This window comes from Acipenser ruthenus, chromosome 9, assembly GCF_902713425.1.
Source record: "Acipenser ruthenus chromosome 9, fAciRut3.2 maternal haplotype, whole genome shotgun sequence".
NCBI lineage: Eukaryota > Metazoa > Chordata > Actinopteri > Acipenseriformes > Acipenseridae > Acipenser > Acipenser ruthenus.
Genome location: NC_081197.1, coordinates 57471476 through 57484047, shown reverse-complemented (window position 1 = coordinate 57484047; position 12572 = coordinate 57471476).

The following is a 12572-nucleotide window of genomic DNA, read 5'->3' as shown; positions in this document are numbered from 1 at the left end:
AATCGAGCATAATTCTCTGTTATGGAAACTACTAGCGTACAGGGAGACGGCTCTCCCACCAGTGAGCAGCAGCCAAATGGAAATAAAAATAATGTTGGAATGTTGGAATATCTATGTTGTGTATTTTTAAACTTCTTTTAAAATGGTGCATTTTGTCATGCAGAATGTACATTTATTTAGAACACTTCACATATAAAATGTTGATTAACTGGTGTGTAGGTAAAAATTGGAATAAAAAAAATAATGAATAAATAAATAAAAGTTAAACCCCACTAGTCATTTACTCTCTTTCGAGGGGATATTTTGCAACAGCTTACGATAGACAACTCTTTTAATGTGCATTTTGCAATCTTTTTTTGGTTAAAAAGAAAACATTAAATATGTTTAGGCAAATTCCATGTCAATGATCTCAATTACATTCCTAGTGGATATGTGTGCCCTGTTATTTGTTCTTGTGTGGATAAGACACAGGTGTTAAAAGCAAATCCGCAATCACCTAAGGAAACGTTATTGTAATATGTAATATGCTGTTTTCTATACCATGATTTCAGTTGTATAATTCAAATAAAATCTACAGTAGAGGTCAGCTGTCATATAATGTATGTATGCAGAATTTAAATGGGCTACCGTTGCATTGATAATTTCTTGGTAGTAATATTACACTTCATGCAAATAACGGTATATCATTTTAGCAATACAACAAAATTTCTGTAAGGTTACAAATGGTTAAAACAAGTGACTAAATCTCCTTCATAACCACAAGTATATAAAAGGCTAAAATGTGTTCATAACTACAAATATTAAATTATCTAGGTTGTCTGTAACTCTGGTCCTGTACACTCTCTCTGTATCGTCAGCCGCGGTCTGTTACATTTTGCTTTCAAGGTGAGTTATATACTGTTTCGTAAATTAAAACCCTCCTTTTCCAAGTGCAAATTAACTCTTGATAACTCATGACAATTAACACGGATTTGCTTTTGCACTGCTCATTAAGAAATTAACATTATTTCATAAATCAACATAATTTCGGAAATCACATTCAAACAATTATTTAATAACAAAATATGCATAACGACCGCTTGAAAATGCCAGAATCCAAATACATACCGATTTCTTGCTTAACACTGGAGTTATCATTTACAAACTTTTGAAAATCCTGCCCCAAGTGCAGTAATGTAAATATTGTCGAAGATTGTAAAAATCCACAGTTAGAAATTAATGAAGAGTCAGTTTAAAAAAAAAACGACGGCTGATATCTACTAAAATGAAGAAAATAAAACTGAATATCTGACAACTGGATCCGACCGAAGTATGTGCTGCAAATAAAATACCAAAACAGTGTCTTGTTTAAAATAGCAAACTGATTCGTAGTACAAATTAATATAAACTGAAAGATATGAAAAGACACCTTGATGTCTTCAGTATCTTCCATGACAGCAGGTATTTTTACAGGTGTTTTCTTTGCCTTTGCGTGGTGCAGTGATAAGCACAGGTGTAGTGATTTGCCTTTGTTCTTAGTTGTGACATTGTGCTTGGATAGTGTAACACTGAAGGACCAATCAGCATACAGCATTCTCACACTCTGTTTTATAACATGGCATGAGACACCTATAAGTACCTCTAAGTACCAATAAGCGGAAGTACATTCGGTTTTGAACCATGTCAGCCCAGGTTTGAGTCCCTCGACAGACAGGGGAACATCTATTAAAGTGTCCTCTCAGGGTAGCACTTTACATTCAGTGTCTCTAATTGTATGTATTTACATAGTTGTTACATAGTAATTACATGTTCACTTACACATAGTTACAATGTTATTATGCATAGTTACAATGTAGTTAACGTGTACATCTTTCTGCACAATATATGTAAGTACACAATTGTATCAGAAAAAGGTAAAGGTTAGGGTTAGGTTTAGAGTTAGGTTTAGAGTTAGGGTTAGGGGGTTAGGGTTAAGTTTAGGTTTGAGTTAGGGTCAGGGTTAGGATTAGGGTTATATCATGCAAAAACAATGATAGATTAAGTACATTGTAACTGTGCATAACGGCATTGTAATTGTATGTAAGTATGCATGTATGTACTAAGTACACAGTAATTTTTGAAACAATGTAAACCTCTGTAAATACACAGTAGACACAATGTAAAGTGTTACTCCTCTCAGTCAGCAGCAGGTATGTTTATAATTACCTCCATAATTGGTCCATTAAATGGAATTTGTATGCATTTAATTAAGGACCACAAATCCACAAAAGAAAGTCAGACAGTACTTAAATACAATACGTCCCAGTTTTATTGTACAGGTAGACAGGTACACATGTGCAGGTCTGCTTCTACAGGCCCCTACCCAGGTTAACAGATTGTGTGGTATTTGTGTCTATAGTTGAGAAATCTAATTACAAATGTAGTACCTGTTTATTTGCAAGTTACAGCTGTGGAAATAATGAGTAAGTTACAGTTTTGTTTTGGTATTTAACAGAGAAAGAACCCTTTGAGATCTGCAGCTCACTGACAATGAATCAAGGAAATTCTACCGCACAAGGAAGAATGGCTATCCAGAGCCCGTGGTCTCTTTTTAAACATGAAGAACTCTCTCTTTACAATCCAGTGGCATCTATGCTAACCTGGCCATCATTGGGTCAGACTGTCACTCATTGCTGCTTAAATAGAGATGAACACAAATGGCTGTTTTGTTGACACTTAATTGTAGCTGACGTTCATTGTTGCTAATGAGAAGTGGCATCTTCTGTCATACAGGAAATTTGGGGTTGGAAAAGCCAGCAACCACTCAGACTCTGGGTCTCAAGTTCTCCTGCAAATTTACTGAAGTGATTAGTGTGGACTGTCTGCTAACACTTGCTGTCAGTCAACATTATGCCCCTGGTCAAAAGGTGCCATCTAATGTTTCATTACAAAATTAGGCCTTATTGGCAAAGATGTGACATTTTGATGAGACGGGGTAAGACGCAAGATCTTCAGGCTTTCTTTAATTACCCATTATGAAAAGTCTCTTGTGTCATAAATATTGAACAATAAATTATAAGGCTGATCCACAGATTACAGTACACATTTTTAAAAGACAGCCCTGGAATTTTACTGGGCTGTATGAACTCTAATGGGTCATATCATTTCAACCTTTATTATTAAGCATACTTCAGTTGCCTTAATTTGTTATCGAAGAAGCACCGATTAAGTTTCCAAGCTAATTAATTGTGTGGAAGCATTCATGAATTTGTAAAAACCCCAGTTGACAATGATTTCCAAATTATTTTCAGTCCCATCAAATTAGGTAAAACTCCAACAGGGTTCTCACCACCAGAGGCAAACCCTACCATAGAGAATACTGAAGTCTTTCAAGGTCTCCAAGGATGGAGATGCGAGCAGTTTTATATTCAACACATCATTTTATGTTGTCTATGTTGCTATTACAATTATGCTACAGATCCTATGGCTGACTCTATCCCCAAATGCTGCCCTAAAACAACCTCAACAGCTTGCATTTTGACCTTTACATGTCAAGTTTATCAGTTGTCGCCTCTTAATTACTGACCTAGAAGAAAATGCTTAAATGTATACAATTGGCAATAAACAGACTTATTTTTCTCTTGTGGTTTTGCTGTTGAGCTCAGAGCATCACTGAATACATTAGCAGTGTGCTGGCAGATTTCTTATTATGCAGTTGTGAAGTTGTTGGTGGTGTTGTCTGCCTTGGTATCACCTTTCTTTACATTCTCAGATCCTTATCCTCATTTGTGTGTTGTCAGGAAACAGCACCTGTCAGAAATAACTGATTTTAATATATGCAGAATTTAGAGAACACTTTGCATGCATCAAATATATGCTATATATGTATCTGCACCACTGAGGGCGAGACCTATAACTCAATTGAAGATGAGCCTCAAGTTTGTTATACAAGGTTGTACCCTCTAGAATGGGGGTGCATGTATAGTATACTGCCCTCAAAGAAGTATAGGGGTTCAGGGTGTCCCAATCCTGAGGATATTATTATTATTATTTATTTTTTAGCAGACGCCCTTATCCAGGGCGACTTACAATTGTTACAAGATATCAAATTATTTTTACATACAATTACCCATTTATACAGTTGGGTTTTTACTGGAGCAATCTAGGTAAAGTACCTTGCTCAAGGATACAGCAGCAGTGTTCCCCAGTGTCCCCCACCGGGGATTGAACTCACGACCCTCCGGTCAAGAGTCCAAAGCTCTAACCACTAGTGTACATAACAGTTTGCTGTAGTTAGTTTCCATCTGGGAGCTCAGCTAACCTGGCTGTTCGGCACTGAGTTCAGCCTGAAACACTGTGGTATGTTGTTAATCACTGGGGAAGGTTCCCCTGCTAGACTGAGTCCATTCCTTGTGTTCTGTCACTGGGGTAATGGGGACAATTAACATGAATTGTCTCTAAGTGCTGTTTACATACATACTAATTACATAGTAAATACATGTGCACTTACACACAATTACAATGTTACTATGCATAGTTACAATGTACTTAACTGGTATATCTTTTTGCACAATATATGTAAGTACACAATTGTATCAGAAGAGGGTTAAGTTTAGAGTTAAGGGTAGGGTGTTAGGGTTATGTTTTGATTTAGGGTTAGGAGGGTTAAGGTTAGATTTAGAGTTAGGTTTAGAGATAGTGTTAGGTTTCTGGGGGTTAGGGTTAGGATTAGGGTTATATCATGCAAAACAATGTACACCTTAATTACATTGTAACTATGCATAATGACATTGTACATGTTATATGTATTTACTAAGTTACTACTATGTAAGTACACAGTAATTGGAGACACACTGTAATAGGGTTTAGGCTTTCTTCCCAGACTCAGAATTAAAAAACAGAAAGGCATTGCATTTGTTCTTTATGGTCAATTTGCTTTTCTTATAACAACTGCTTTAAGATTAATTAGAAGCATATTTGCATCAACATTGCAACTTCAGTGTGACAGTTTTTAATATAAAAGCTAAGTTTCTGATCAATAAAACCCAAAACAGAACTGACATACATGGGCTAGAATTACATCTTGTATAAATCTGGTATATAATTCAGTTTATATTCAACACAGTCAATAGCCAGGAAAACCTTATGCGATCCAGAAGTGAAGTTCATAACTGAGTTTTGGCATTTTCATACAAGTATTTAGACCCTGAGTGGTCTGTGTGGATTGAAGGAACAATACTGTGGCAATGTGCACTCCGTTTTGAGACAAAATGAATATTCCCTGACATCTCAGACAGGACAATGTATAAAGACATCTGTTTAAACAATTTTGATAAGATGAACTGGTACCTTGCACTTAATGTGCAGCAAGTTTCTATACAAATGTAATATGTAAATATTGTTACGTGTCACTGGGAAGGACTATGCATGCTAATAAATACTGTCCAGTTTCTTCTTACACCTTGGTACACTAGACCAATGCTGTCTTGTGAACAGATCAGATCTTTATAATGGAATGAAAAAGAATACTGTAACCTCTATAAAAGAGACATTCAGATGATCGGTGGATCTCAGTACTGGCGCTCTTTAATTCTAGATTGGGGCACTAACAATTTTATGTGTCAATGGATGATATGATGAACCTGCTAATTTGCTCCAGACACATCCAGGGCAACATGGGCGTAGTCTATGTTGTGCCCACGTTCTCAGGGGAACAAGCTGATTAAAACAATGTACTGTAGCGTAAAAACTCAGCTGTGTAACATTACAGCAAGTGGAGCGTATGCAAGAGTGAAAATCATACCAGTGCAAGGAAAACAAATACCACACCAATAGTTTCCAGATCATTTTAGAATTCACATGGCAGACCAACAAGAAATATTTACCCACTTCAGTGGCTTTAACGGGGGTCATTTTCATGTAGCTCCTAATGTGCCACATAGGAGAACTTTTAACAAAAAGGGTGCAACAGTGTGCTACCTAGAAGAAAATAAGTGTTGAAAAACACACTGTCTGTATATGGCCATGTGGGGCCTCATTCTCTCTCATCAGGTACTTCAACTCTTGTGAGATGTTGAAGCCCATCTGGTTTATTGAAGGCAGGTTTAAAACGGAAATGACAACCTTTTTTATATAAATGTTTAAAAGACACATTTGAAATCATTTTTCTGTAATTTGTTGTGCATGTAAGCGATCAAAATTTGACAGCACTGTTTCTAAAACACACACAGTCATAAACTCCCTAGTTGTTACACTTTATTATTTTTTTGCTTTTTGATATATATATATATATATATATATATATATATATATATATATATATATATATGAAAGCTACTATTGCTAGTTGCCAAATAAACCCTTTAGCCTTTGCACCTTAGACATGGCAATATATAACAAGACAAGTTACACACATACACATTAGAGTTAAGCACGACTAATGCCCTATCTACATTACCTCAATAATGCTTGCTACACATGGTTGCCTTTTATTTTATTCACAGTTGTGCATTATGTATATGTAGGTTGTGTAAACAGGGTATAAAATAGATTTCAACAAAATACCTCCTTAAACACCCTTTTAGCCAGATTCTTCTAAATCTTAATACTAGAAAAATTTTGGCTGTGCTCTGAAAAAGCTGACCTAGATTTAAGTAATTCGATTATACTTTGGTTAGCTGCATCTAATTGTTAAGCGTAGGTGCATGTAAAGATAAATGTGCTCAATGAATAAGAGATACAAAATAACCACAGGTTTTAAGTGTGGCTAAATAAATAAATAAAATAATAATAATAATAAAAACAAATAATTGTATATTTTTAATGATAACAAGCTGTGTGAGTCTCTAATATGGACCCATTGTCTTGGCTGTACAAAATAGGATGGGGTAATACAGCATGTGTTGTTCTATAAATAAACTAGGCTCCCAGGTTATTTGAATGGATAGCACCATAAAATGCATATTTGTATATGTAATGGGCTAGGCTAGAATAATTCACCCCCGCAATGAATCCCTTTAGCAATGAACTGAAATCTCCAGTGTGCTGATGCGGCTCACTGTCTCATTTAAAACCACTGTAACTAATGCATAGTCATATTGAAATGCAATAGTTAGAGAATCATTTGTAGGTTTTGCTTAGGGCTTTAGTTCTATATCCACAATTATGTCAAACACGTAAGTGAAGTTTAAGGGGTTAAAAAAGAGTCACAGAAAATGAAGGCTTAGGGAATATAATGGTGTCCCTTTCAGACACCCCCTGATGTGAAAACCTTTGATGTGCATATATTGAATCTTTCAACTGTGCTTGGCAATCAACTGTGCTTGTAAAGGAATCACTACCAGAATAGAAATGTGCAGTAATTGTAAATGTCAGAGGAAATGAACAGAGGAATACATAGCATTACCTTATGAGAAGAGTGTAACTAAGACATGGCGGAAAAGCATTTCTGACTTGCAGTCTCAGGAGGGGAGGAGAGGGGGGCTCTGTGTAACTCCATTCTGCACTTAAAAGGGGAGAACTGCAATAACATTTAATCCTGGGAATAGATTGAATTTAAAGTGGATATATTGCTTCTAATTGTGCATTCATGGGAGAATACAGACATCATTTACAAGAACACAAACCAATATATGAGATTTCCCAAACTAAACCATTTAATCATAGCTGACTGAAGTAATATTCACTGCCATCAGTCTCCACATGTTACATGTGTACTTACACATGATTACTAGGGGTGGGCAACAATATGGAAATTGTATATATCGATATTCTGCACGTATTTCAATATCAATATCAATAATATCGAAGTCTTCCAAAACACAGAAAAATATAATAACACAATTGCAATATGAAACATACATATATATATATATATATATATATATATATACACGTTAGATATTTACATATGAAAAGCAATAACTTACTTTAACCTAGTGGTGCTTTGCTTCACAAAATCCAAGGAGAAAAACAAGGTCTTGTTATATTGTTTTACTATTTCATCATCATCCACCTCAAAACCGAAATATTTCTATACTTCACTGCCAATCCGGAAGTAATTGAATCTTCAGCTGCTGCATGTAAATGCTGACTCACGACACCGCTAAAATATCAAGTACAGTGTCATGCCGAATTTTGCATTACTTTGAGATATGTTTTGATGTTTTAAAAGTACATCTCATTTATAATACCAAGTTCACATTTAAAAAAACATTAATAATAGCGTAAGTAATGACACTCACAAAATGCAATGAACCGCTGACGCATGCGCACATCTCAAAGTAATACCAACAGTGCTTAATGCAGCATGCAAATAGCGTTTGGTACCTAAATGCCAATCAATGGAATACAATTGTTAAATAATACTTTAGTGTGTGCTGTTTAACTATGAGACTGACAGTGATTGGTGTTTATAGGGTTTGTTGTATCTTAATATAAAATAAACTTGATTATACTGCGTTTGTATTTTTAGCAGTATTAGCAATACCTGTTACAACTATAGCCATCTTAAGATCAGGAACATGCTAGACTGATGAATGATGCTTAAAATACACCTGAAACAATGCTTTTTGTATTGTTAACCTTAAAAGCTTAGTTCAGCTTAGAACAATAAGAATAATAGTATGAGTAATATAAGTATAATAAACTAAAATTATAAGAGCAATGGCAATAAATATGAATTGAAAAACTATTGAAAAACTTTCCTATATTGATTATGTGCAAGTCTGGCTGGATGGTTGCTGGAGGGTTGAGTCCAAGGGTGAAAACTAAGAACAGGACAAAATATAGCACTGTCTTTATTGTAATATCATCCGACACAAACGTTTTCCAAATTCAGATATAGAATATATATACCAACCCCCCACCCCACTCCACCCCCAAAAACACACAGTACAATAAAAGAACCTGATCAGATTCTGTTTCCCACTGTGTTTGAAATAGTTAAATACAACTCTGGTGACTGCGGTCAAGTAGACTCCATGGTGCCTGTGTTTTATAAGTGAGTGATGGCAGATTCACGTATCCCTGAGGAAGGCCGTTTCATTGAAGGGGTTTCTTGAGGGCTTGTTGCACAGCATGCTGCTTCCAGGTGGATCTTAAATCTCTTTGTCTCATCTCCGGTGGAACTCCCAGAGTCTGGGCTCATCTCCGCCCCACTGGCCTCCCAGATGTTCCGGACTCCATGTGACTCCACCACTATTTATTTTAACTAAGACACGCACAGTAGTGTAAAGCTCTGTGTCAGTTTCTAAACTAATCAGAAGGGGTTCTTATAAATGGCTTAGTTACTTGTTCTTGCAGTACTGTATTGCTATAGGATGGTATTATTAGTAATGACTATCTGGTGTTTATATAACATGTGCTGTATATAACAAATGAAAAGATACAATTAGTGTAAATTGGGGGTTTGTGAATCCACCCAATAGGGTCCTATATTCAGAGCTGTTACTCCAGTATGTAATCTACTTATTTATTTTGTGAAAGAGGAAAGAAACAACATGAGAGAACCTTAGATCGTTAAAGGAAACTTCTTTGAAACAGCTTCCAGGCAGAAAAGTAACCACATAAGAGGCTGCCGTAGGTTTCTTGTACAGCTGTCAGATGTCCTAACTGCAGGTTGTTTCTTCGATTGAAATAATCGGTCATAATTCAAGGCTAGGGTCGACTAGGCTACTGCAGTTTTTGGTTGTGAGTTTGCATTATGAAGCAAAGCTTCTCTTTGGACAAACAGTTTCCCTAGCATGGCCTAAGCTCCTTATCACTGAATCTGTCACAGTGGATTGGTTGGTAATGAATGTGACGCTCATTGGATGCTAATGGAGACGTGGGCTCAGTTTGAGCTTTGTTGGTGTTGCGTAACATCAGGATTCGAGTTGTTTTAAAGTGTTGAACCTCCAGGATGGACCTTGCAAGTGGAACCAGTAAATGCATGGCAGCAGCAGAGGTGTGGAATCACTGGTCCTTGCTGACGATTGGGGTACAGATTCTCTAAACAGGGTAACTCATCAAATGTAACTGATCGTCGGCTCTCAAATCCAAGCCATCTTGCCAAGCTGAAGAGCAGATTCATTTGTAGTTAGTGGTTCATGAAATGCCTGTCCCTTTTCAGTGCCTCTTCCTGATGTATTAGGCTTTGGGTTAGTGTTTCCTAAGTGTGCATTTGGTATTTATCCATTCACTGGAAGAGCAGAATGTTAGTACTGGCTACTTTCACTTGCTATTTAAATGCTTATCTTGTGCATATTAAAATGACTACACTGGGTTCTTCCACCATCCACATGTTATATAGAACAATGTAAATCATATAGCTGTAACTTTAAAAGTTACCACATCTGTGAAATCTAAAGGCTGTATTGAGAACCAACAATATATCATGTACTATTCTGAAGTACGAAGGAAAAAACAAATACATAAAATACAGTACGGTGGTGCAGAAACAAATTGATACAGAGTGATTCCAGTGATTCTCTTTACCCTTCACTCTTTATCATCTAAACTTAATTTGCTATAATGAGACAAAAAAAGAACAGCATGTTGAATCGCTCAGCCCCACTTCCAACTTTAAGTGACGCACGGTTTTTCCAAGCCCATCAAAGATTGGCTCCCAGGTCAAAATCCCAGCTCTGTGGAGACTTCAGATGCTCCGTGCGGCTCCAGAGTCCATTGACTCCCTTCAATTGCCTACATTCCTTTTCAGCCCAACGGAGTGTTTGTTAAAGAACACAGTTATAATAAGTGGTTACAATTGCAAAGAGGAATGGAAGCGTTTTGCTTTGCCCATTTACTTGACAAACAAAGCAAGTGTTCGTCTGTGTGGTCTCTGGAACCAGCCAGATTCTTTTTCACTGATGTGTTGCTGTGAGAATATTCTGAATGAACTATTCTACATTTGTTTAATTATGCATGTGAACAGACATTGGTTTCACCGGTGCGTCAATTTTCAGTAGATTATCCCTATCTATCTATCTATCTATCTATCTATCTATCTATCTATCTTACCATTGTTTTCAGGGTAGCCTTGTTGAAAACACACATATAGCAGTTATAAAAAAACCAGACAAGAGGTGAAGTGTGAAATGAGTAACCCTTTCCAGTGTTTTTCTGGTGTTTATTGGCTATGAATTTTTTTTTTTGTATCGGGGTTGTTTTGTTGTTTTTTTATCAGTTAAAACCAAAAATCAGAAGCCCTAGCCATAATATAAAGTGCTACGATATATATGTATATACACACACACACACACACACACACACTGAGTGTTGAAGAATTAATATAATCAGTACAAATCAAGCAGCTACTTAGAGCATAGCACTGCAAAATCTGCACGGATTAAATGTGATCCCTTTCTGCACAGACTGGAAGAAGGCCATAATACTGGTGCTTGATCTGCCAACAAACCTTCCATTATAGCTTTGCAAAGCAGCCTGCAAACACAGCACTGTGCTGATCTGCAGCTGTAACAGCTGGATATTCTAACGAGGGTGTATGGGAGGGGCTTTCGAGGGGACATGTGTTTTGTTTGTATAGAATATTTGTATAGTATTTCTATGCGATGGTTCTGTTTCTGGGAATCACAGTTTTATTCCATATATTATGTGTTTTCTAAACTTCATGTTAAATATTATTTATTTCTTAGCCGACACCCTTATCCAGGGTGACTTACAATTGTTACAAGATATCACATTATTTTTACATACAATTACCCATTTAAACAGTTGGGTTTTTACTAGAGCAATCTAGGTAAAGTACCTTGCTCAAAGATACAGCAGCAGTGTCCCCCATCTGGGATTGAACCCACGACCCTCCGGTCAAGAGTCCAGAGCCCTAACCACTACTCCACACTGCTGCCCTATTTGATAGCAATGTTGAAAAGTAAGTTCCTGTACCCTGTGCCCTGAACCAGCAGTGTTTAGGTCTGCGGCGTCTCTTTCTGTCTAGTGTCCCCCAAAAAGAATACCCTTGAGATCTCTGCAGGTCACACTGCACCTTGTAATATATGCACCAGTGATATTATTTACTTAAGTACATGTGGGTTGGGATTGCTGTGGTGATTGTTGCCACTAGTGACTTCACTCACTACCATCATTGGCTTAAACATGAACTGTTGGTTGCATTTAAATGGAAATTTCCTTTTTCAGTAGGTTATTATATACACTTTTTCTCTAGCCAGCTTTAGCTGGTCATACTGGCTGTATTACCTGCAATGCAACTGAATTGCATCATCTTTTTTTAGCTGCGGGTGTTCTTTCTTCAGTCTTCAGTCCTGCACGTGTGTCTTCCGATTGTCTTTTCAGTTCCATACTCTAATTAGCACAAATGCCATCATTTCCTGAGTACTCACATGTCATATGGATTCAGCCATTATCTCTTCCTTTCACATGTGATACTTAACCCCCAAGCTGCTTTTTCTCGTGGCCTCTTCTGAATAACCCATCATTAACTTCTAGTGTTCCTGACACATCCATTACTCTCCGTGCCTTGGCTGTGTCTAAACATACCCCAGCACTCCAGAGCTATCGACCTTGCGCTGTACCCTTCCTATCGTCCCAGTGCCCCCCCCCCCCCCCCCTTCTCTAAAGTAGTGAGCGACTGACTGAATTGAAAGGTTTAGATG